General features: G+C 43.5%; 1 protein-coding gene and 1 long non-coding RNA gene across 2 annotated transcripts in view; one reads left to right on the top strand and one right to left on the bottom strand.

The window, feature by feature from the left end:
- Window positions 1-20,885, top strand: part of LOC123506078 — a 115,179-nt gene extending 94,294 nt beyond the window's left edge. Inside the window, exon 4 of the long non-coding RNA XR_006675338.1 lies at window positions 20,698-20,885. This is a non-coding gene — a long non-coding RNA (uncharacterized LOC123506078). The remainder of the gene's footprint in view (window positions 1-20,697) is intronic.
- Window positions 1-22,234, bottom strand: part of LOC123506077 (irregular chiasm C-roughest protein-like) — an 82,285-nt gene extending 60,051 nt beyond the window's left edge. Inside the window, exon 1 of the mRNA XM_045257933.1 lies at window positions 21,668-22,234. The gene's annotated coding sequence lies outside the window, so the exon portion shown is untranslated. The remainder of the gene's footprint in view (window positions 1-21,667) is intronic.
- Between the last annotated feature and the right edge of the window lie 266 nt (window positions 22,235-22,500).

Raw genomic sequence — 22,500 nt, 5'->3', positions numbered from 1 at the left:
TATTAATTTTTTTCGTACGTATTACTGAGTCCATTGCCTGTTTAATTATTTTTTTTCCTGCATGTTTGTCTGGCTTTTTCTATATGTTTATTTATTATTATGACCCTCCTTTCTCTCTCTCTCTCTCTCTCTCTCTCTCTCTCTCTCTCTCTCTCTCTCTCTCTCTGATCTTTGCAGATAGAGAAATTGAAGCTGAAAACTCTTTCGCGTATGGTATGTGTGTCCGTGTGCGGGTGTGCGTGCATGAGCGTGTGCGTGTGTACGTGTTCATACTGCGGGATGTATATTAATAGCACCCGTGAGTCAGAATTGTTTGAAATTAAAAGAAAAAAAAATATTGCTTCACATTTTCATGTATAAATTATGCGTCTGGGAGTCTTATCTTCCATATGATAATAAGTTCTGTTTTCAAACGAGGAAAGTCAACAGTCTCTTTATTTGTGCCGAAGCAGAATTCTTTTGTTGTCTTTACTAAAATCATTAGGATAGGCTCCCTTCTCTCTCCCACCTCCTCTGTCTGTCTGTCTGTCTGTCTGTCTTTGGGTGTGTCTGTCTGTCTTTGGGTGTGTCTGTCTGTCTTTGGGTGTGTCTGTCTGTCTGTCTGTCTGTCTGTCTGTCTGTCTGTCTGTCTGTCTGTCTGTCTGTCTGTCTGTCTGTCTGTCTGTCTGTCTGTCTGTCTGTCTGTCTGTCTCTCTCTCTCTCTCTCTCTCTCTCTCTCTCTCTCTCTCTCTCTCTCTCTCTCTCTCTCTCTCTCTCTCTCTCTCTCTCTCTCTCTCTGGATATCTTTCTTATTAGAGTTGCACCGTCACTCTCAAAGCCCGCAGCCACCACAACCCTTTGGCAAGTGTGGAAAGGGAGCAAAGCGCGCCTTGCTTCACTGAATTAGAGCAAAGAGTGGCGCTGTGTAAGTAGTGAGACCATGGAGCATTTTAAAACACTGCTTTGGCGAATGCCTTTGGGTATGCCTAATTAAGCAACGCGCCAGGCAGGACAAGGCAGAAGAAGCGAGGTGATAGTGCTGCTTAATAGTCAACTGGAACACGTTTGCAGACAGGAACGTCGTCTTAATGGTGTGTGTGTGTGTGTGTGTGTGTGTGTGTGTGTGTGTGTGTGTGTGTGTGTGTAGTGGCGTGCGTTTGGAGCTCGAGGGAAGAGTGAAGTAGGAAGGACTAAAATCACAAAGGTTCCACAGTTCCTCGCCGGGTTATTATCATTCTCATGTACACTAAATAATGTTTCTTGCTTTTATCGTCGTTGTTAATTGTAACTTCCATGAAAATATGAACTAAAAGAAAAGGACTGGTGAATCTGATAACTTTTAAGAATAGCGAGGAGTGCTTTTAGCAAACTAACACATTACACTGTCATTTGTTTCCTTCAGGCAAAGCGGAACGGAGTACAAAATAGCAAGGAATATTGATTTTATGATTTGCTGGTAATTTTCAGCCAGTTCGGCCATGAAAAAGTGATAGGACCTGGAACAGGCGTGGCATGTGTAGTAGTCTCTCATTGCTAGATACCATCACCTTCCTGGGAAACCGTAACATATCTAATCACAAAGCAAGTACAGTCTGCGACGCCGCGGATTGTCTAGAGGAGAGTTTGTGCCACAACCTGATTATAGGTCTTGGGTTCAGCCGCCAAGTAATGAGGGAGTTTGTCCTTATAAAGACGTTGTGGGGAGAGGACCACGAACCCGTTCCCCGAGACTCAAGGCGGTAGTTTGGGTCATCGTCAGGCTGTGTCGGGTAAGGGGCTGGGGAGGTGAGGGCTCGTACATTTGGCTCAAGTCTCTCTCTCTCTCTCTCTCTCTCTCTCTCTCTCTCTCTCTCTCTCTCTCTCTCTCTCTCTCTCTCTCTCTCTCTCTCTCTCTCTCTCTCTCTCTCTCTCTCTCTCTCTCTCTCTCTCTCTCTCTCTCTCTCTCTCTCTCTCTCTCTCTCTCTCTCTCTCTCTCTCTCTCTCTCTCTCTCTCTCTCGTACATGTTGCGATCAGAAATATATTTCATCTGAAAGAAAAAGCGCAGATAAAATAATTGAATTAAGTTCACTCTGACGACTTTATGGAAAAGTATCTGATTTCGTGGAAGCATTTCGATATATATATATATATATATATATATATATATATATATATATATATATATATATATATATATATATATATATATATATATATATATATATATATATATATATATATATATATATATATATATATATATATATATATAAACTATTTATATTTCTGAAAGCACAATGGTTTCTGTCACATTACTTCGGAATATAACCTACTAGTATGTTTGTGTATGTGTGTGTGTGTGTGTGTGTGTGTGTGTGTGTGTGTGTGTGTGTGTGTGTGTGTGTGTGTGTGTGTGTGTGTGGGTCTTTTCTGCGAGAGGGAAAGGAGATGGATGAAAGGATATCTTAAGACAAGGTTGACATTTAGAAGGGACGGGAGAGGAGGAGGAGAGAGAGGAGAAGGGAGGCTGGATGGTCAGGCTGGAGGCTGAGGGCAAGTGGCGGAGGCGAGTAAGGGCATGTGAAGACTAGATGAGGGGACAGGAGGAAAGGAAGGGAAGAAGAGGGGAATGGTTCGGGATGTAAAGGTCGGGTCTGAGATAATTTAAGTTCCATAACTATTTCCAGCCCCAAGATTGAGGGGAGCTGTGAGAAAAAAAGAAAGGCAGACACACTTAGGGGAAGAAAACGAAGGGAGGAATAGGAAGAGGGAGAAAACTGTTTAAATACTCACGCACAAAGTTATAAAAGATACTGAAGGCAAAGAAGAGGGGGAGATGGATGGCTGAAATGTACTACGTTTGTGACTTTCAAGTACATGAAGGCTGATTGTACAATAGAGGGAGAGGCGATGGCGGTGGCGGCGGCGGTGGTGGTGGTGGTCATTTGAGGCGTGAGCCGTTGGGTGGCAGTGGTGGCTGCAAGGGTGATAGTGGTGGCGTAATGAGCGAGGTGGTGAAGTGGTGAGAGCTGTGATGGGCTGCGGCAATGAGGTGGTAATAGGGAGGGAAGTGTCGGCAGGAGGGGAGGCGGTGTATGCGTAAGCACGGGTGTCAATATGAATGAATTTCCTCTATTAATAATTCATTTTAAGTCAATCCCCTTTATTGTGTGAGCCTCCGTTTTGTTATTATTATTATTATTATTATTATTATTATTATTATTATTATTATTATTATTATTATTATTATTATTATTATTATTATTGTTACTACTACTACTACTACTACCACTACTACTATTATCAACTCCATTATGACTAACTACTGCCACCATCCCCACTAAAAACAATACGATAGATAAGCATGACCGACATAACCTAACCTAACTTACCGTAACCCATCTCCACCGCCACAAATACTAAGACAGGCATGAATAACATAAATAGTAACACAGGCGTGACGTATCTGGAATGAACAATGACGTGGCCTGGAAAACAACTTAGCCCTCGATGAATTATAAAGTAGCGGGACCTGACCGGAGCTTTTCCAGCATTCCACTCTGTCCAGGAAGAGTGACTGGAGCTACCAGACTTTGCCGCTACCATCACCTCCTTCTCTAGTGTAGAAAATGGAGTCAGCGTCCATTACTCTATGTTGCAATGGTGGGAGGGTCTAGGGGAGGGAAAAGGGGGAGGATCTAGAGCTCTGTCATCACCGCCATCATCGCCAATATCAGCCACCCAAACGCGCTTGTTGGCGTAACGCAAGAGGCTGCAATTCGGCCCCATAATTGCTGTTGCTGCCTCTTACTTCCCCGGCCCTCTGTTCGTCTCTCAGCGTCTCTCCTATTATCTCTCTCTCTCTCTCTCTCTCTCTCTCTCTCTCTCTCTCTCTCTCTCTCTCTCTCTCTCTCTCTCTCTCTCTCTCTCTCTCTCTCTCTCTCTCTCTCTCTCTCTCTCTCTCTCTCTCTCTCTCTCTCTCTCTCTCTCTCTCTCTCTCTCTCTCTCTCTCTCTCCCTCATGCCTCCTCATTCCTCCTTCCTCATCCTCAAATTGCTGCTCTCTCTCTCTCTCTCTCTCTCTCTCTCTCTCTCTCTCTCTCTCTCTCTCTCTCTCTCTCTCTCTCTCTCTCTCTCTCTCTCTCTCTCTCTCTCTCTCTCTCTCTCTCTCTCTCTCTCTCTCTCTCTCTCTCTCTCTCTCTCGTCTTTCGTAATCAACCATTCCGCACCTCATCTTCTTCCCAAAAATGTCGACCTCACATTTCTTTAAGTCTCAATTATTGTCCCCACCTCTCTCTCTCTCTCTCTCTCTCTCTCTCTCTCTCTCTCTCTCTCTCTCTCTCTCTCTCTCTCTCTCTCTCTCTCTCTCTCTCTCTCTCTCTCTCTCTCTCTCTCTCTCTCTCTCTCTCTCTCTCTCTCTCTCTCTCTCTCTCTCTCTCTCTCTCTCTCTCTCTCTCTCTCTCTCTCTCTCTCTCTCTCTCTCTCTCTCTCTCTCTCTCAGGATTAGACAACTCTTTGCATTTGTGAGTATTCTAAAATTTATAGGTTTGGAAGAACATCAGAAGTTTAATATTATATCTTCTTTTTCTTTTTACCTTTTCCGATTTCTTTTTGATGGTAGAGACTTCAGTGTTGTCAGGGTAGTAGGGGCTGCACACTGTCTCTGGCTACGTAACACTTAGGGTCCTTTTAAACTTAATCGAGTGTCTAGACAGAACGCATCATCATGAATTATCAATAGAAAGTTTCGTTCTTTTTCTCTTACTTTTTATTCTTTATTTTTTTTGTTACTCCTATTGAAGTTTAATGTTTGAGAACTTTCAACAACTTTCAAAATCATTTATTTTTTATGTGTATGACATTTGCTTTGGCTTTGGGTGAGGAAGTGCATTATTAAAAATATATTTTCTCAGACACAATGCTGTCAAAACTTATATCTGGAACAGTTATTTGTGCTGTTTGCCTGTCTTAGTGCAGTACACCTGTTGCCTGTCATCTTAACCTTCGCCATTTTAGAAAGAGCAGGAAAGGGGAAGTAAGGGCAAGAGGTGCATTTAAATCTGGCAGGAGACAAATTGAGTTAAAAAGATGATAGGAAAAATACACCGAAGGACGATGAATAAATTGGATTCGTGGGGTGATCCAAATGACTGATATTAAGAGAATTATTAAAGGGAGCTGTGATATATGAGAGAGAGAGAGAGAGAGAGAGAGAGAGAGAGAGAGAGAGAGAGAGAGAGAGAGAGAGAGAGAGAGAGAGGACACATCTATACTAATTATGTGGCTGGCTCCCTGTTCCGTGGGGAATTAGCCACTGGCTCAATGCTCGGAATAGGAAAATGAAACTGATCACTACTCGAGTAGAGATGAATGAAATCGGGACGCGGGCGCCAGTGAGGGAGAGGAGGCGGAACAATTTAAGTAGGAGAAGGAAAGGAGAGAAGCAGAAGGGTGGAAGGAATTACAGGAGGGGATTGGAGAGGGAGGGATGTGCTAATATATTGGTCTCACTTGTAAGGCAGGAAGGTGGGAGGGCTGCAAGCTTTAGTAGAGGAGAGGGAGACACGACATTTTTTTTCGTACAATTATATTACTGCCTTGGATGTTCAGGAATATTACACATGAACATGCGAAGGATTTGTGAATGATTTGTTCGCTCAGTAACAACAGATCTCTCCTCGTGGATACAATATTCCTCGTTATGAAATGTATACTAACTTTCCATATATAAAAGAGAACAGTGAACTGTCGAAACCTTACATATTCTGCGTATCGCTTATTGCTTTCTCTCTGGCGCGGCCTCTCTGTGTACCTCGCCTCTCCCCGCACGTGGCAAGATGGGATCAGGTGTGTACGGTCATCTTCAGGAAAGTGCTGAGTAATTACACAGGGGAGAGAGTGAAGGAGGGAAGAGGGGGAGAGCAAGAACTGAGGCATGGTTTACGTTAGTGAAGGGAAGCACATAGAGGAGGAGGAGGAGGAGGAGGAGGAGGAGGAGGAGGAGGAGGAGGAGGAGGAGGAGGAGGAGGAGGAGGAGGAGGAGGAGGAGGAGGAGGAGGAGGAGGAGGAGGAGGAGGAGGAAAAGATGGAAGAGAAGGACTGTTCATGGTTGTGGTAGTAGTGAAGGAGTGGGTTTAGTGTGTGGAGGAGATTGTGGCGGTGGTAACGGTGTTGTGGTGCACGTAGCAGCTGCTGTATAGTGGTGTTAATACGTCACTTCTACTTGTGTGTGAACTCGACCTTTTCTTTGAAAAGTTAGCTTACGAAAAGGATTTTCAAGTTTCGTCGTTCATCATCAGGAGTCAACAGGAGTAGGGGGCCTTAATGGAATATTTTTAAATTGATATATTCCTCCACTTCTTTCTGTTTTTTTTTCTTATTCTAATATTTAAATTCTACAGCGTGCTTGGCTCCACGACTGACACATGCAGCAGTACAGTGAGGGGCGGCTCTGGCTGGGCTGCCGTCCTCAGATTGCCTCGGCAGAGCCATCTCTCCCTCCCTCTCCCTCCATCCATCCCTCCTGTGATCCCCGTGCGACTCAGCGCGGCTGCTGTCATTAGGAGCGTAATTATTCCCGCCTGCTTAGTGCTGAACTTTACGCAGCCTTGGAGTTTTAAGTTTATTTTGGCCGTCTGACGGAGCTCTTATAGGAATGGTGAGGGTATGTGAGAACTGGGCGCCTTGTTATGAGAATCTTAGGTAGTTTTGGTGGATCTCTCTCAGCCTGAAGTTTTATTTGAAAAAAAAGGTTAAATATTCTACGCCATTACTCTGTGTCGCCATGTGCAAGGAGATAAATTTTTCAATAATCGTTTTCATAAACAACGGTGACTCATTAGAATACCGAAGTGCATGTATCAATTCGGGCGACAGTTCAAGGCTGATGAAGAAGCCTAATGGAGTGCTCTTGGTAGACGTATACACAGAACATGAGAAATGTGACGCGTGAACGAAAAGAAAAAACAAAACAAAAAACCTTGAAGTATTCGGGTGTGTGCACTGTGCAGTGGGTCACACTACAATACAGAGTAGTCCGGGGCCTCCCGTGCACAGATCCCCCCACTAGTGCGGCTCATTGAAACAGCTCGGAATCCATCCTCGTCCAGCCCCGATGCACTGTCCTATCAATCTATTCCTGGCTTATCCGACCCTCCCTTCCTCTTCATCATAATATTTTCTCGCACACAAAATAGGGAACGAGCTGACTCTGACCATTATGACAATACTGTAAATGCTCAATGCGTTAAGTGGTCGCATAGTTTTTTTTTCACTCCAGCTCCTTTCTTTACTTGTGGAAGAAAGTTCAGTCAGAGAGAGATGCTGGAGAAGTGCTAAGAGGACTTCACAATGGGCACCTTTCCCTCAACTGAGCAAAGGAAAATTGATGAAAGAAAGAAACTTGAAAACAGAAGAGAAGAAAGTAAGTGAGAGATCGAATCGTAAGAAGTGATTTAAAGGCGAGTTTTGATAACTGAGTGCACTGGCATGTATATTGATGTAGTGTGTGTGTGTGTGTGTGTGTGTGTGTGTGTGTGTGTGTGTGTGTGTGTGTGTGTGTGTGTGTGTGTGTGTGTGTGTGTGCATGCGTGCGCGCGTGCGGGCGTGCGTGCGTGCGTGCGTGCGTGCATGCGTGCTAGCTCGCGCACGTGAGGGTGACGAGAGTGCGGGCATGTGGGTGTGTGGGCAGATGGCCGGCGTCCGAGAGCTGACGATCCATAAAGCTCGGTACCACAGGGCCTTGGGGAGCCCGGCGAGAGGGAAATGAGAAAGAACGAGATGGAGCAGACGAGAGGAGGAATTTGGAGTGTGGAGATGAGAGCAACGTATGTGGTGCGAGGATGAAGTAATCGCATAAAGAAGGTGAATTAAAACACTGAAAAATATGACGTGCAACTACATGTGTTACGAAATTTTTTTTTTATTATTTTTATTATTTCCTTTTAAACAATTTGTTAATATGAGTGCAGTATATTGTCCTTCCGTCTGCTATTTTTAAAACAATAGTGAAAGGAAGCCAGAACAACACTCTGTGTAATAATTTACGCGAGTCATGAATTAAAGTCATGAAAAAAGCAAGGTACATGTATAATTTTTTAATGTAAACAACTCCAACAAGTAATTTTTTATATGTAGAAAACTCCGCGTATGATATGTATTATGTAGAGAATTCCTCTATGTCATTTTTGACGTAAAATAACTTGTATATGTTTTTTCTTTTATTCAGTATTTCGAAAATGGAACTCAACCTATGGTATTTATCTCTTTATAACTCACATACATAAGTATTTTTAAAGTTTCAACGTAGTATATATATATATATATATATATATATATATATATATATATATATATATATATATATATATATATATATATATATATATATATATATATATATATATACATACAGTATATATATCCGTGAGGATAACATGTCAGTTTTTTATGTAAAGAATTGAGAGACAAAGTTTATACATACGAGGTTGCTCTCCTTCGTTAGCAGCGCAGATTGTTGGTTGTAGGAGGGATGGGAGTGAAGGAAAGGGCAGCCAAGCGATGCCCCGTGAAGCTGGCTGACAAGTCCCTTCAAAGCTAATTCAAGACAAACTCTAAGTAATCTGATAGACTTTGCTAAACCTCACTGCTTCTCCTCCTCCCGGTTTCGTGGAAATTATTAGAGCAGCTATTCGCTCAGCCTTACGTGGGCGAAGTTGTGAGGAAAGTCAGGTAGTCACGGGGCGAAAATAAATGATGAGGTTGTAATGATGTGATTCATTGGGGCATTGATCACTGACACGGACGAGTTCACTTTTGCTCTATTGTGAGGTGGTCATTCTCTCTGAACTTTGTGTCCCACCAGTTTCTGTATAATTTGTAGAATTTTTTTGATATTAGTGTTACTGATTTCACTACTTTTTATTTATTTATTTATTTTATTTATCATTGATGTAAGAAGTACATTATGTTGCCCAGAAAGGGGAAAGATTCCCAAACTGGGAGAGTTTTTCCCCAAGGAGTGTATGAAAGAAAGTAAAGGGAAACAGTAATACATGAATAATGAAGTGGATCAAGCAGAATTCAAGTAATGGTATTTCTAGAAGATTTCAAAGTCATCACTTGCTTCATCAATCCAGGGAAAACTCTATCTCAATTTGTTTGTTTGTACACAATTTGATATATTGGAGTGACTTGATAAAACCGAAAAAAAATATTCTCATTAATTATACAGTAGTGAAAATAAAAAAAAGACGAGACTTTTATAGCACTACTTTAAAGAAAAAAACTTCCTCTGTGCGATGACTGTGATCTGGAAGCACTGCCTTGCTGGCAGTACGGTTGACTTCTGGTTACATATATTGCTGCTCATAAAAGCAATGGCCACGAATTAGACACCAACACATTGCCGCAGTATTGGCGCATGGCTTGCAAAAAGTGGTAACACAGCGTTTGGCTGGAGGGTTACCTGCTCATCAGATAATAAGAAATATTTCGAGGCCCTCTCAGTATTGGAGTAGCGCAAGGCTGTGGTCTCATCTGAGGGCCTTCTGTTTTTTTTTTTTTTTTTACATTATGGCCTATGGCGCCTGTAGGCATACTTGAAGAGTATATGGGCTACCACAGGGCTCAGTTTTAGGATCATTATTATTTTTAATATACATCAACGACTTGGATAGTGGAATTAATAGTCACATTAGTAAATTTGCACACACGACACAAAGATAGGTAGATTAATTAGGTCCGATTCGGATGCCATGGTTTTGCAGGCAGACTTGGATAGGATGAAAGAATGGACAGATAGATGGCAAATGCAGTTCAATATTAACAAGTGCAGGGTGCTGAGCGTGAGTAGAGATAATCCAAGCAATAGGTACACGATAGATAACGTGGCACTAGGAAGTTCCAAGTATGAGAAAGATTTAGGGGTCATAGTTAGCTCCGATCTCGGTACAAGGAAGGCCAGGAATAAGGCGAATAGAGTATTGGGATTCATTTTTAGAAGTGTTAAAAGCAGGAGTCCTGAAGTAATACTAAAATTATACTTGGCGCTGGTCAGGCCACATCTTGACTATGGGATACAATTCTGGTCTCCACATTTTAGGAAGGCTATAGCTCTGTTGGAGTCAGTCCAAAGGAGGATGACTAAAAAGATACAGGGAATGAGGGATATTCCCTATGAAGAGAGACTGAAAAAACTGAATCTGCATTCCTTAGAGAGCCGTAGATTAAGAGGAGACCTGATAGAAGTATTTAAGTGGTATGAGGGTTTTAACAAAGGGGACATGAATGTAGTCCAGAAATAATGGGTTTAAACTTGAAAAATTTAGGTTTAGGAAAGAAATGGGAAGAAACTGGTTTTCAAACAGAGTGGTTGATGAGTGGAACGGTCTCAGTGGGCATGTAGTCAGAGCTGAGTCAATAGGGAGCTTTAAAAGAAGGTTAGATAAATTCATGGATGGGGATGATAGATGGAATTAGGTAGCTTAAGCACACAGGGACTGCCTCGTATAGGCCTGGCGGCCTTTTGCAGCAACGGTTTCCTAGCGGGTGGGCTTTGAGATAGGAGGTACCCCAAAAAGTACCCCCTTTAGCCCATAAATTCCCGTGAAAAGCCCACATGGTATAAATAAAAAAAGATACGTGGGAAGCGCTGTTAAGCTTCTGCCCATTAGCGGCGCAGGGAATTTAATTTTTAGTGGTACCCATATTAGGGCCATATCACCACCCAAGCGCATCTTTGGTGTAACCACTTTGAACCTGGGTGTCATGATGCCATAGGTAACTTTAAAGCACTTGACAAATGGCATAGATTCAAAACGGTATGTGGTGGGGTTCGAACCTACGCGTGGACGTCTGCCCGATCCCACGCTCACCACCTTATTCACTACGCCACCGCCTTCCTGAATAATAAATTTTACTCTCAGTGTCATTTAGTAGCAACACGGCAGTTCTTGTCATTAGACACACGTCTTTCCCAAAGGGATAATAGGTGTTTGAGAAAGTATTTGAAAAATATTGAAAATACAGTCTTGCTAAATGTCTTCAAAATTATCCTTTTCGGTTGGTGTATAAAGTGCTCCTCCTGTTTGGAGCACTCGTACGTGAGATAAAGTGAGACTCTTGTCTTCTCATTTCCCCTCCTTAATTGACTCTTTAGTCTCACACAAGTCTGTCGCATAAATACTTCTCTTGTTGTCTTTTGTCGATATTTCAGTGGCTGGTTTTTTTTTTTTTTTTTGCACTGGCTGACTACTTTCCTTTCTTGCTGTCCTGGTGCAAAATGTTTTCTCCTCACCACTTATATTTTGTCCAATTTAATAATGCAAGATGAAATAATTGACTTATTTTTCTACATACCTTTCAACATTAATCTCTGGAACAGTCTACTTTCTGTTGATTTTGTTTCTTGGCTCTTGGGTTGTCTCAAGGAGTCACTTCGGAAACTGAAAAGACTTGGCTTTCTAAAGTCCATGATATTAAAATGTGTTGTGTATACAATGTCTGTGATATTTTAAGTTGTTAAGGGATCCTCATGTAGAAATAGGAACTCTGAATCTTTCGTACTATGTCCTCAACTAAGAGCAGCGTCTTGTACGTTTCTTTTGAATATTTCAAAACTCTTTCGTTGAGTAATGGAAAGCTTTGAGTGTGTGGGTCGTTTGATTACCGTAGCGTGAACAGGGAACAGACATTAAGGGGAGGGCTGTTGGCTTAGTGGATGATGTTTCAAGCTGTGTAGGTGGAGGAATGCTCTTCTTAGGGTTCGACTCACTTGCATCCCAAGCTCCGTGACCCGTAACGGATCTGTTGCTTGCAGTGCGTGGCAGCATTTCACTTGTCATTGTTCCCTATTCTTATTTGGATGCTTCTTTGATTCAGTTCAATTTGTATAGTGCTTATCTTAACATGCGAAATAAAAAACGTTGAAAAGTTAAACAGGAAACAATGCTTAGGGGTACGTTGTATGAATATCTCTCTAATTATATAATTCATTCTCACGCTGTTGTTGATGCTGCAGTAGTATTAGTAGTATTAGTATTAATATTAGTATTAGTAGCATTAGTATTAGTATTAGTAGTAGCGTTAGTAACAGTTTTGTTATTTTTGTTGATTTTAGTATAGACATAGGATATATATATATATATATATATATATATATATATATATATATATATATATATATATATATATATATATATATATATGGATAGATAGAAAGATAAATGAATAGGTAGAAAATGAATAAATGAATAGAAAAATCGTTGTTGTTGTTTCTTCCACATACTTTAAAAAGAGAAGATGGAAGTTAGGGTGTCCTTTGATAGCTTTGGCAGCCTATATTCCCTGGAGCCTTTCATATCTAATTATCTGTTTTTAATGTTCAAAGTATTTCCAAAAGAGTGAACCCTTGCATCTCATCTCTCCCTCTCATTTGTGTGTGTGTGTGTGTTTCTGTGTGTGTGTGTGTGTGTGTGTGTGTGTGTGTGTGTGTGTGTGTGTGTGTGTGTGTGTGTGTGTGTGTGTGTGTGTCTATCTATCTATCTATCAATCTCTCTCTCTCTCTCTCTCTCTCTCTCTCTCTCTCTCTCTCTCTCTCTCTCTCTCTCTCTCTCTCTCTCTCTCTCTCTCTCTCTCTCTCTCTCTCTCTCTCTCTCTCTCTCTCTCTCTCTCTCTCTCTCTCTCTGAAACAACACTAATGAAGGATGGGGCGGGTGAGTCGAAGCCAGTGTATTGGCGTTCTCCCACCTGTCTGTTTCAAGACCAATCCTCTCCCTTCCCCGCCTCCCTCCCTTTCTCTCTTGAAGTTACAGACTTAATCAGACCTTAATCGGCGGTGGGGCCTCCCTTCCTCGTAATGTCGCCTATGTTTAGAAGGTATCATTGTAATATCGTGATATTATCCCACTGCTATTGTTATTAATTTCTGGTCCCCGCTGTTTGAGGAAGTGGCTTGAATAGAGGGACTGAAGGGGAAGGGTAAACGCAGGTGTTGAATGACGGACAGGAGGGAGAAGAGGAGGAGGAGGAGGAGGAGGAGGAGGAGGAGGAGGAGGAGGAGGAGGAGGAGGAGGAGGAGGAGGTAGGGGCAGGAGGAACGAGGTCGCGAGAAGGGCATGATATCCAGTGAAGAGGCGGATGATGTAGAAGTCTCTGATAAATACAAGTAAGACTGCGAGTTGGTGGCAGGAGGTTGATAAAAAATGGTATACTGACACGGCGTGAAATATTACAGAGAAAAGTAGTGATCCGGTATTATACACATATGAGAAGTAAGATGAGATATGACATGTGAAATTGTCCAACAGTCACTAGTGCAGAACAAAAGAATGTAGGAAGGAAAAAATGACGAAGTGAATTTCTTTCCACTTCATTATAGCCCTAAAAGTATATCACTGTCTTACCAAATCATAACAAAAGTCAAGTCCCGTCTTCCACATCGCCTTTCTAAATGAAGCAGAAGATTTGGCTTATCCTCAGGAGAAAATGAATTGCACTCCTCTTTGCGTTATGCGTTAAAGCAGAGTCCCCCGAAGCAGGGAGGAGTGTGGGGCATGTGAAACAGTCATTGGAGGCGGGGCTTCCCTCCGAGTTTTTTTTTCTTTGCTTAAAGGTTGAAGTTGAAGTCGAGAGAGAGAGAGAGAGAGAGAGAGAGAGAGAGAGAGAGAGAGAGAGAGAGAGAGAGAGAGAGAGAGAGAGAGAGAGAGAGACACACATACACACACACACACATGGACACAAACACACGAACAGACACACAGACAGACACGTTGGAGAACAAAGCAGTGGAGATTAAGAGTCAGAGGCTGGCGAAACGGTGAAACAGTAAAAAGAGGGAGAGAAACACAAAAAAGAAAGAAGCACTAAACCGGGAGAGATATAGATAAAGGCGCCAAGCGAGAGACAAAAAATGGACTTTGAAGCTGAAGTAGCTGTTATCTCCACGACTGAGCAACAGAGTGAGGGTGTTACGAGCTCCTGGATAGTGAGGGAGGGAAGCAGGGAGGGAGATAGAGAAGGTGGCTGTAGGAAATGGGAGTTTGGTGATGCTGGCAGAGAGAAACGGAAGGGGAGGGAAAGGTAAGGAGAAATGTAGCAAAGAAAACGGGAGGAAAGTGGGGAGAGATAAGCACTAAGGCAGAGGAGGAAAGGAAAAATGTGACAGGAATAAATGCAAAAAAGGATGAGAAGAAAAGTGTAATAGAAAAATAAAGGGTGGAGCGAAATAGTGGGATGCAGGAAACGGGACGGTAGAGAGGAGAAAAGGAGAAACACACACACACACACACACACACACACACACACACACACACACACACACACACACACACAGATACTCAGAAAGCTAGTATCCCTTCTGCAGCAGCAACAGCAGGAGCAGGAGCAGCAGCCGGAGGTTATATTCTAGAGGCCAGAAGGTATAAGTGACTTTGGTGTCCTTGGTCTAACGAGAGGTCAGCGCCACTACCTCTGGAGGCCACTTGAGGAATGATCTGTGCTGCTGGTCCTGGTCTTGAGCAGGTCTGAGAGGGTGAAGGGCCGAGGGTGGCTGGCGATAGGAAAGGAAAGGAGGGAGGGCGGGCAAGGGTGGCCTGGTAGTAAATGTGGATAAGGGCTGGCTGGGTAAGGCGGAGTAGCCACATGCGGAGTGAGAGAATGTGGGGAGAGAGGTGAGGCATTCCCGAGTGAGGTGAGGGTGATGGAGAATGAGTGAGGTGTGTGTGTGTGTGGTGCGTGATTGGGAAATGAGGGAGAATATGGACAAGGGAAGGGTGTGGGAGGGGAGAGTTTATGCAGGCATGCGGTGAGTGGGGAAGAGTGGGCAGGAGTGAAGCCGAGTGGGTGGCTTAGTTTCCACAGGTAAGGGTGTGGGGTGAAGCCGGTTGAGGGAGACGGGGAAGCTCAGAGAACGAAGCAGGATGAGCAGAGATGAGTGGTGTGAGGACAGGGGCAGGTGTACGTGGGATGGAGAGAATGAGGGGTTGGGAAGCTTTACGGATGGGGGAGGAGTGGTTGGTGAGGGGCAGGGTGGGGGGAGGCGGGTAGAGGTGGACGGTGCGAGCAGTGAGGCTAGCCGGAGGTGAGCCGGGCGGGACTTGCGGCTGGTAGGAAGGTCAGGTTTGAGACTCAAGCTGCTCAGAGCGGAATAATAAGACCTGGCCTGCGGTAAATTCTGCCTTGTAACACCTGGTGCTGGTGAGCCGCGCGGGGCTCCAGAGCGGCAGGTGCGGGAATCTCACTCTCCCTCTTTCACCCTTGTTGGGAAGAACATCTCGCCCAAACAACAAAGGTGCGTAAGACGATGGTGACAAGATGCGTAATGGCGAGGTCATCCGCACGCGCTTACACACCCACATACACACACACACACACACACACACACACACACACACACACACACACACACACACACACACACACACACACACACACACACACACACACACACACACACACACACACACACACACACACACACACACACACACACACACACGATAGTAAACAAGAAAAGGTCACGCAGTACAAAAAATAGTAACAAAAGAAACACATATATAAAGAAAACATATTAATCTTTATATTTATTTTTCAGAAAGGGCAATTCTTTTCCATTCCCGTGTAAGCAATGTGAGTGAAGGAAAACGTCCACCTAGCACAGCTGTATTCAGGGCTGCGCGGGAAAACAAAAATCTGTCTCACACCAGTGACGTACCACATACTTTGCACTTCTCCGCCTTTTTAGGATCTGTTTTCAATCAGGAGTTATGCAATCAGGAATTTAGTCCCAAGTGCATTAAAAAATGGGGGACAATTTTTTCCTTCACGGGCTTACGAGTACATTCATTCTTGAGTGTGTGTGTGTGTGTGTGTGTGTGTGTGTGTGTGTGTGTGTGTGTGTGTGTGTGTGTGTGTGAGTATGCTAGCGCGAGAATATACCCAGCTATGTAAGTGTTTGTGGTTTATTCGCAGCTCGGCGGTGTGTTTGTCTGTGGTGAATAGATATACTTGAGCTGTCTCTCTCTCTCTCTCTCTCTCTCTCTCTCTCTCTCTCTCTCTCTCTCTCTCTCTCTCTCTCTCTCTCTCTCTCTCTCTCTCTCTCTCTCTCTCTCTCTCTCTCTCTCTCTCTCTCTGTGTGTGTGTGTGTGTAATATATCAAAGTGTCACGCGAGGGAAGAACAAGGCTGTTACGTTCTCCCATACCTTGGGAAGCGAGGGAAAAATGAATTGAGTTAAGTCCATTAGCATAAATCAGAGACAAGGTGAGGAGGGAGGGAGGAAACACGAGAGTGAGAGCGAGAGCGAGAGCCGGAGAGTAGTGGGAGGGGAAGTCGTGGAAGGAGAGAGGCAGTGGAAGGTAAAGAGAGTGATGAAATTGGATAGGTATTACTATATAAGTAGGAGAAACGTGCTTGGAAGAATAAGAGAAACGCGAGAGAGAGAGAGAGAGAGAGAGAGAGAGAGAGAGAGAGAGAGAGAGAGAGAGAGAGAGAGAGAGAGAGAGAGAGAGAGAGAGAGAGAGAGAGAGAGAGATGTGAATGCTATTTAAAGTTATTCCTCATTAGGTGTGCAAGCAGAACGGTAGACAATAAATAATGATGTAATAAAAGGAAAGGAAAATAAATGAAAAGAAAAATTGCTCACTGAGGGGAACCTGCCGCTCTCTCTGTTCTGGTATCTTGGCTTCGTTTTTTTTAGACTTTATTCTACTTGCCATTCTTTTTCAGTATTTAATGTGCTTACTTGTCTTGTTTATGTAGTCATGTTGTGTGTGTCTGTGTGTGTGTGTGTGTGTGTGTGTGTGTGTGTGTGTGTGTGTGTGTGTGTGTGTGTTTAGAGAGAGAGAGAGAGAGAGAGAGAGAGAGAGAGAGAGAGAGAGAGAGAGAGAGAGAGAGAGAGAGAGAGAGAGAGAGAGAGAGAGAGAGAGAGTGTGTGTGTGTGTGTGTGTGTGTGTGTGTGTGTGTGTGTGTGTGTGTGTGTGTGTGTGTGTGTGTGTGTGTGTGTGTGTGTGTGTGTGTGTGTGTGTGTGTGTGTGTGTGTGTGTAGAAAGAGGAACGGGCGAGCCGCCAGAAACAGAAAACAGCACGAAATGAAGTCAAGGAAAACGCGCCCCTGTCCCGGGCGTGGCTCAGGCCCGAGACAGATAAAGGGAAATAAGAGGGAGCGGCTGGCGACTCACGGGCCAGCGTCGAGCCTTTGAGACCGGAGAGAGAAGTAGAAGACGCTATCTTCTATTTTATTGAGTCTCTTATGGTCAAAGAGACACTGCATGTGAATTTATTCTGTCTCTCTTCCCCGCGGAAGCTCCGCCTCTTTATGGGCTCATGATTCTAGGCTATATCTTCAGATTTATCATTGCTAAAGTGAACATATCGTACCCCATTCCTGAGAATGGGTGAATAGTTCTATCTTTGCCATAAATAATGATGCATTTGCTACTCGTTTCTCTTAGGCCATCATAGAAAATGCTATTGTCGAGGTTTTTTGCTTGTTAATTGCATTAAACCCTTCCCTTCACAAGAGATTCTTGAGGGAATTGGGTGCTCTTCAACAGATCAAGGTTGCGAATGAATGTGAGAGTCTTAATTATGCTTATTTTCATCTCGGCGTGAAAAGCTCTTTTGTTGTCTTCAAGTGTTGTGAATGTTTGGACAAGGCTGAGTCAGGTGAGAATTGAGGCTGTGCCAGCACAGATGAGTGAAGGAATCCGTTGAATGCATTGAAATGTGTGTAAGTCTATATGTGTCAACAGAGGGTGCTGCACAACAGATCACTGAAGAAGAAAGGGGCGGAGCCAGGGCGAGTTGTGAAGGTTACAATTCTAGCGTACGATGTGGGCGGGTTACCTTAAGGGAAGGGATGGAAGAAGGGCCCTGGAGGGGAAAAGTGAAGGGATGGAGGTCCCGGCAATTGGGAGGAGTCTGGATGTGTGCTCTGTCAACTCCAGACCGTCTGGATGTTGCCATTAAAGATTTACATTAGTATTTTACTAGATGCGCACCACCTGTTGTCATATAACTACTGTACTGTTACAATGAAATCAATGTCTCCCCTTCAGTCCAACAATTAATGGAAATATTTACTGTAACAATAAATACCCATGAAAAATGAAAGTGTGGTGTTGAGATCACGTAGAGTTGCTTTAACAGTAAAACGGTTCAGAGCAAGTTCCTGGTATGTACCTTTGTCATTGGTATGTCCGTACTTTTCTACTGTCACACACCTGTTGATTCTGATGCAAAACATGGCATTTCAATATCTTGGTTTACGAGGTTCTCTCACGGGTCATCTGCGCTGGTGGTCCATCCATCGGAGACTCCACTTGTTGATCAGCGCTACAATTCTTTGCTAGTGAGTATTGTGACACGTTCATCCTAAATTTAAAGGGCAGATTCAGACTTGTGATCCTTTTCCACCTCGCCACTCTCCCATTGTTTTTGTTTAATTTGTGTTCGAGTCTGTACAACAGTTCCTTTGTTCTTCCCGAGTGACAACAGGAATATGTTGATTATCAAACAACGCTTGTTGTCTCGTGTGCACAAGGCCTAGTTTAGATTATACTGTAAACAGACTCTGATGCCCTGATCACTTATCCGTGACGCTTTTAGAAAAGGTTGAAAACTAATCTCAGTGAAATTCAAAGAGAATTTAAATTCCAAAGAATCCCTCAAGTTGTACTTGGACAACGGTACTATAACACCTCACGCACCCCCTCGTCAAGCTATATTATTTAGTGCTGACAGGAGACGCCCAACTAAACTGGCTTAGGAACACACACACACACACACACACACACACACACACACACACACACACACACACACACACACACACACACACACACACACACACACACACACACACACACACACACACACACACACACACACACACACACACACACACACACACACACACACACACACACACACACACACACACACACACACACACACACACACACACACACACACACACACACACACACACACACACACACTGCTATGGGTGTTTATCCACTTCTCCCAACTAATCACAGACGCAGCCAAATCCTTTAACTTAAAAAAAAAAAAATCCTGAAGTGTAGGATAACAGCTGAACAATACAACTTGAATTCACTGCCATCAGCATTAATATACAATAATGTTCGGTTTTAGTCTATTAAATGATAAAGTAACGTCAGTATGGCGAGAGAAAGAAAATATCCTAAATCAGTGTTAGTAGGATTCATTAAATGTCATGTGACTTCAGCCCCTTAACAGGAGAGAGAGAAAAAAGTTGTTTCTGAGCCACAAGTGGGTGTCATTTTTCTCCACCTTGATCACGCACGGTGGAGGATTTTCTCTCTCTCTCTCTCTCTCTCTCTCTCTCTCTCTCTCTCTCTCTCTCTCTCTCTCTCTCTCTCTCTCTCTCTCTCTCTTAGTAAAAGGTTGCAGTAGTTACAATATAAGATAATTCAATTACTTGTAGAGTTTTTATACGGAAGGGTGTTATCTCATCCCCACTATGAAATGCTGTTGTCAAGAAAGAATGTATACACATATAAATTTCATATTGGTGTTAACGTTGTGCTTTATTGCTACATTTTAGAAGGACATCATGGCGCACGGTATCCATCACCTTCAATAAGCTGCGAATACGACAACGCTTGAATAACGGCAGACCTGAATATATTTCCCCCTAGTAGTCCACGGACCTCACACACCTCCCTTCATCGCCATCACAGATTCCACGCCTAAATGGTCGTAAGTCCTGTGAGTGTCGCACTGCTCGGGATGCAGCGGTGCCGGCAGGGCTGTGAGGTAGTGGTCATTACAGTCCATTGGTCAGCCACAGGGGACTGACACGTTTGGGGCTGGGACACTTCTGTCTGGCCCTCCTTTACTTCCTACTACATCCAGACGTTATTTAATCCGGAGTGTTCACATTTTCTTGATCCGCGTCGTGTCTGGTCCAATGGGTGTTCAGTAAATATTGTTTTTTTATATTGTTTACTTTCGCGTTGTCTTGTGTTGGTTGAGTTTCGGTGGATATTTTTTTTGTTTCTTTTTAGGGATCTGGTCTAAGTAATCCTTAATGAGAGTCTAGTCCTCAGGGAGCATAATCGCAACGGTTTCCCGATATGGAAGTTAAAAGAAGAGTGTTATAAGATTATTTTGAGAAAGTTGGATTCTTAATATTTATCTCACGCCGCCTTAATGGGGATTGGATAAAAAATTCCTTTAATTTCCTTTTACCTCTACCTTCACTTGGCCGCGCGTTGCTCGTTGGGATAGTCGTTATTGTCGATACTTTCCCGTTGAAAAATACTGCACTACGAAGCCGCCGTATTAAAATTTCGTCTCTTTTCCTTTTACAGGCTTGTATGAGTGTGTGTGTGTGTGTGTGTGTGTGTGTGTGTGTGTGTGTGTGTGTGTGTGTGTGTGTGTGTGTGTGTGTGTGTGTGTGTGTGTGTGTGTGTGTTGAGAGTGAGTGCATTAACACATGATCATCTCGCCTTTGCTTGTTCTAGTAATACATGAAGTTTTCCCTTTTACGTGTTTTGACCATTCATGTCTTAGTTTAATTTCTTCCCCTGAAACAACACAATCCCTTCATCTATTTATCTTCGCCTCTTATGTTCTTTTTCGTCTAACGTTTCTCCTTTCCCCCGCTTTCTTTCCCTTCCACCTTTCATCATCTTTCATATTGTCTCCCTTCATTATTCTCCCCTCTCGTTTCCACCTGTCACTTCTTTTTTAGCGTCTCTTCCCACTGTGTGACGCCCGACCCCTGCTCGCTTCCCCTCGTGTATGGTCGGGAAACAGAGCATCAAGCAGTATCATCCCTCATCGCCTCGGGCAACTCTCAGCCACTCCTCCCCCACACCGCTACCTTCCATCACTCCGTCATACAGGCCATAATCGTAACTTGAAGAAAAAAAGTACATGTACGAGTATATATATCCAGTATGGCCTGTCAATACTTCACTGGTTGTTAGAATTTTAGGCGTAATATAATATGTATATGTAAATTATTATTATTTTTACTTATGTTGATAGGTACTATTAATTTGGATTTACATATTTGTTATGGCACTTATGAACACTATAGTAATAATAATCACAGTAACAATGCTATTAATGATTTTTTATTTTGTAGTAGTAGTTCAGTGTTTTCATCGTTTTTTATTGTATTTACTGTTATCATTAGTATTACCATTAATTATATTATTGTTAATACCATTATCATTATTGAAATTATTATCATTACAATATTGTACAGAAAATGGCTTCATGGTAGAAACGATTTCGTCATGACAGACAGTAATTAAAGAATATTATCCTCCATTGGTTAGCGCGTTGGTTTGCGGCGTAGGCTGACAGAAGAAACCGTGAGAAGGATCAACTCTGGGACGCAAGGCGGAGGTGAGAGGAATAAAACACCAGAATGGGAGAGAAAAAACAATGAGGTGCCATAGCGTGGATAAGAAACAAAGGTAAGGTGGAGCGCTACTGCCGCAGAGTTGCTCCCAAACCACACTTCCTCTCTTCCAATGTTTACTTATCGATTCTGGGAGTCCAACTTAGGAGGTTGTACGAGGCATTGTCCTGCTCGTAAAATAGCCAGATGTGTATCGGCCCACTGATGCACTGTCATTACGATTGCCAAGTCAAACCCTAGTGCAGCAAATCAGTAAACATGAATAGTGAATCAACCAACTCCGTCTTACCTTCGATAGATGAGCGAGGTTGAAGCGGCGTATAGGAGTAATCACCTAACCAAATCCTCGTCGCTTCGTTCTTTGGGTTTCTATATCAATCACATAGCACTTTGGTTTATTAGCAGTATTTTTTCTGATCGAGATTCACTGCACCTGTCAGCTTGTCCCACACTTGCTAAAATTTCCAAAAGGGACTTATTTCCAGGTGTCTCGATCTTATCTCCTCCGTTCACCTCCCTAACACCTCTGGTTCCTAGCTTATGACATAAAGTGGTACTTCATAGTCTTTCTTTTTCATCGTCAAAAGCTTCCTACTCAAGACAATGATACACGTGTCACTAACCATGTTTGCGTCTAGATTTCATAGTTAAATGTGATTTCCTGCAACTCTTGAGGAACATCAACCACCTCATGTGTGGCCGCGTAGTGTTGAACACTTAAAACCGTATAGGCGACGCGAGGTTTCCCCTTACGTCGGCAAGGGTCGCGGACAGGTAAAGAGAGAGCGAGCCCGGAGCGAGCGTTTCACGTCCTCCCTCTTTGATGGTCACAGACACACTGAGTAGGGGGGGCGGGGTTTGCGGCCAGGGCTGGCGGGCACAGCGCAGCACTACTCTAGCGACGGCAGCCTCTACTCACTTCTCGCTTGCCGCCGCTACCACCACCACCACCGCCTCCTCTCCTACACTTCTACTGTTACTACTACTACTACTACGTCCTACTACTACCACCACCGCCACCACCACCCCCAAACCTCCGGGTGCCTCTCCTTTCTCCTCCCTCTCCCGCCTTCTTCCTCCTCCCTCACATCCCAGCTTCCTCTTCTTCCTCTTCTTCCATGT

This window comes from Portunus trituberculatus, chromosome 19 (genome assembly GCF_017591435.1).
Source record: "Portunus trituberculatus isolate SZX2019 chromosome 19, ASM1759143v1, whole genome shotgun sequence".
Taxonomy (NCBI): Eukaryota; Metazoa; Arthropoda; class Malacostraca; order Decapoda; family Portunidae; genus Portunus; species Portunus trituberculatus.
Note: the sequence above shows the minus strand (reverse complement) of the source record. Positions and strands in the feature narration are given on the sequence as shown.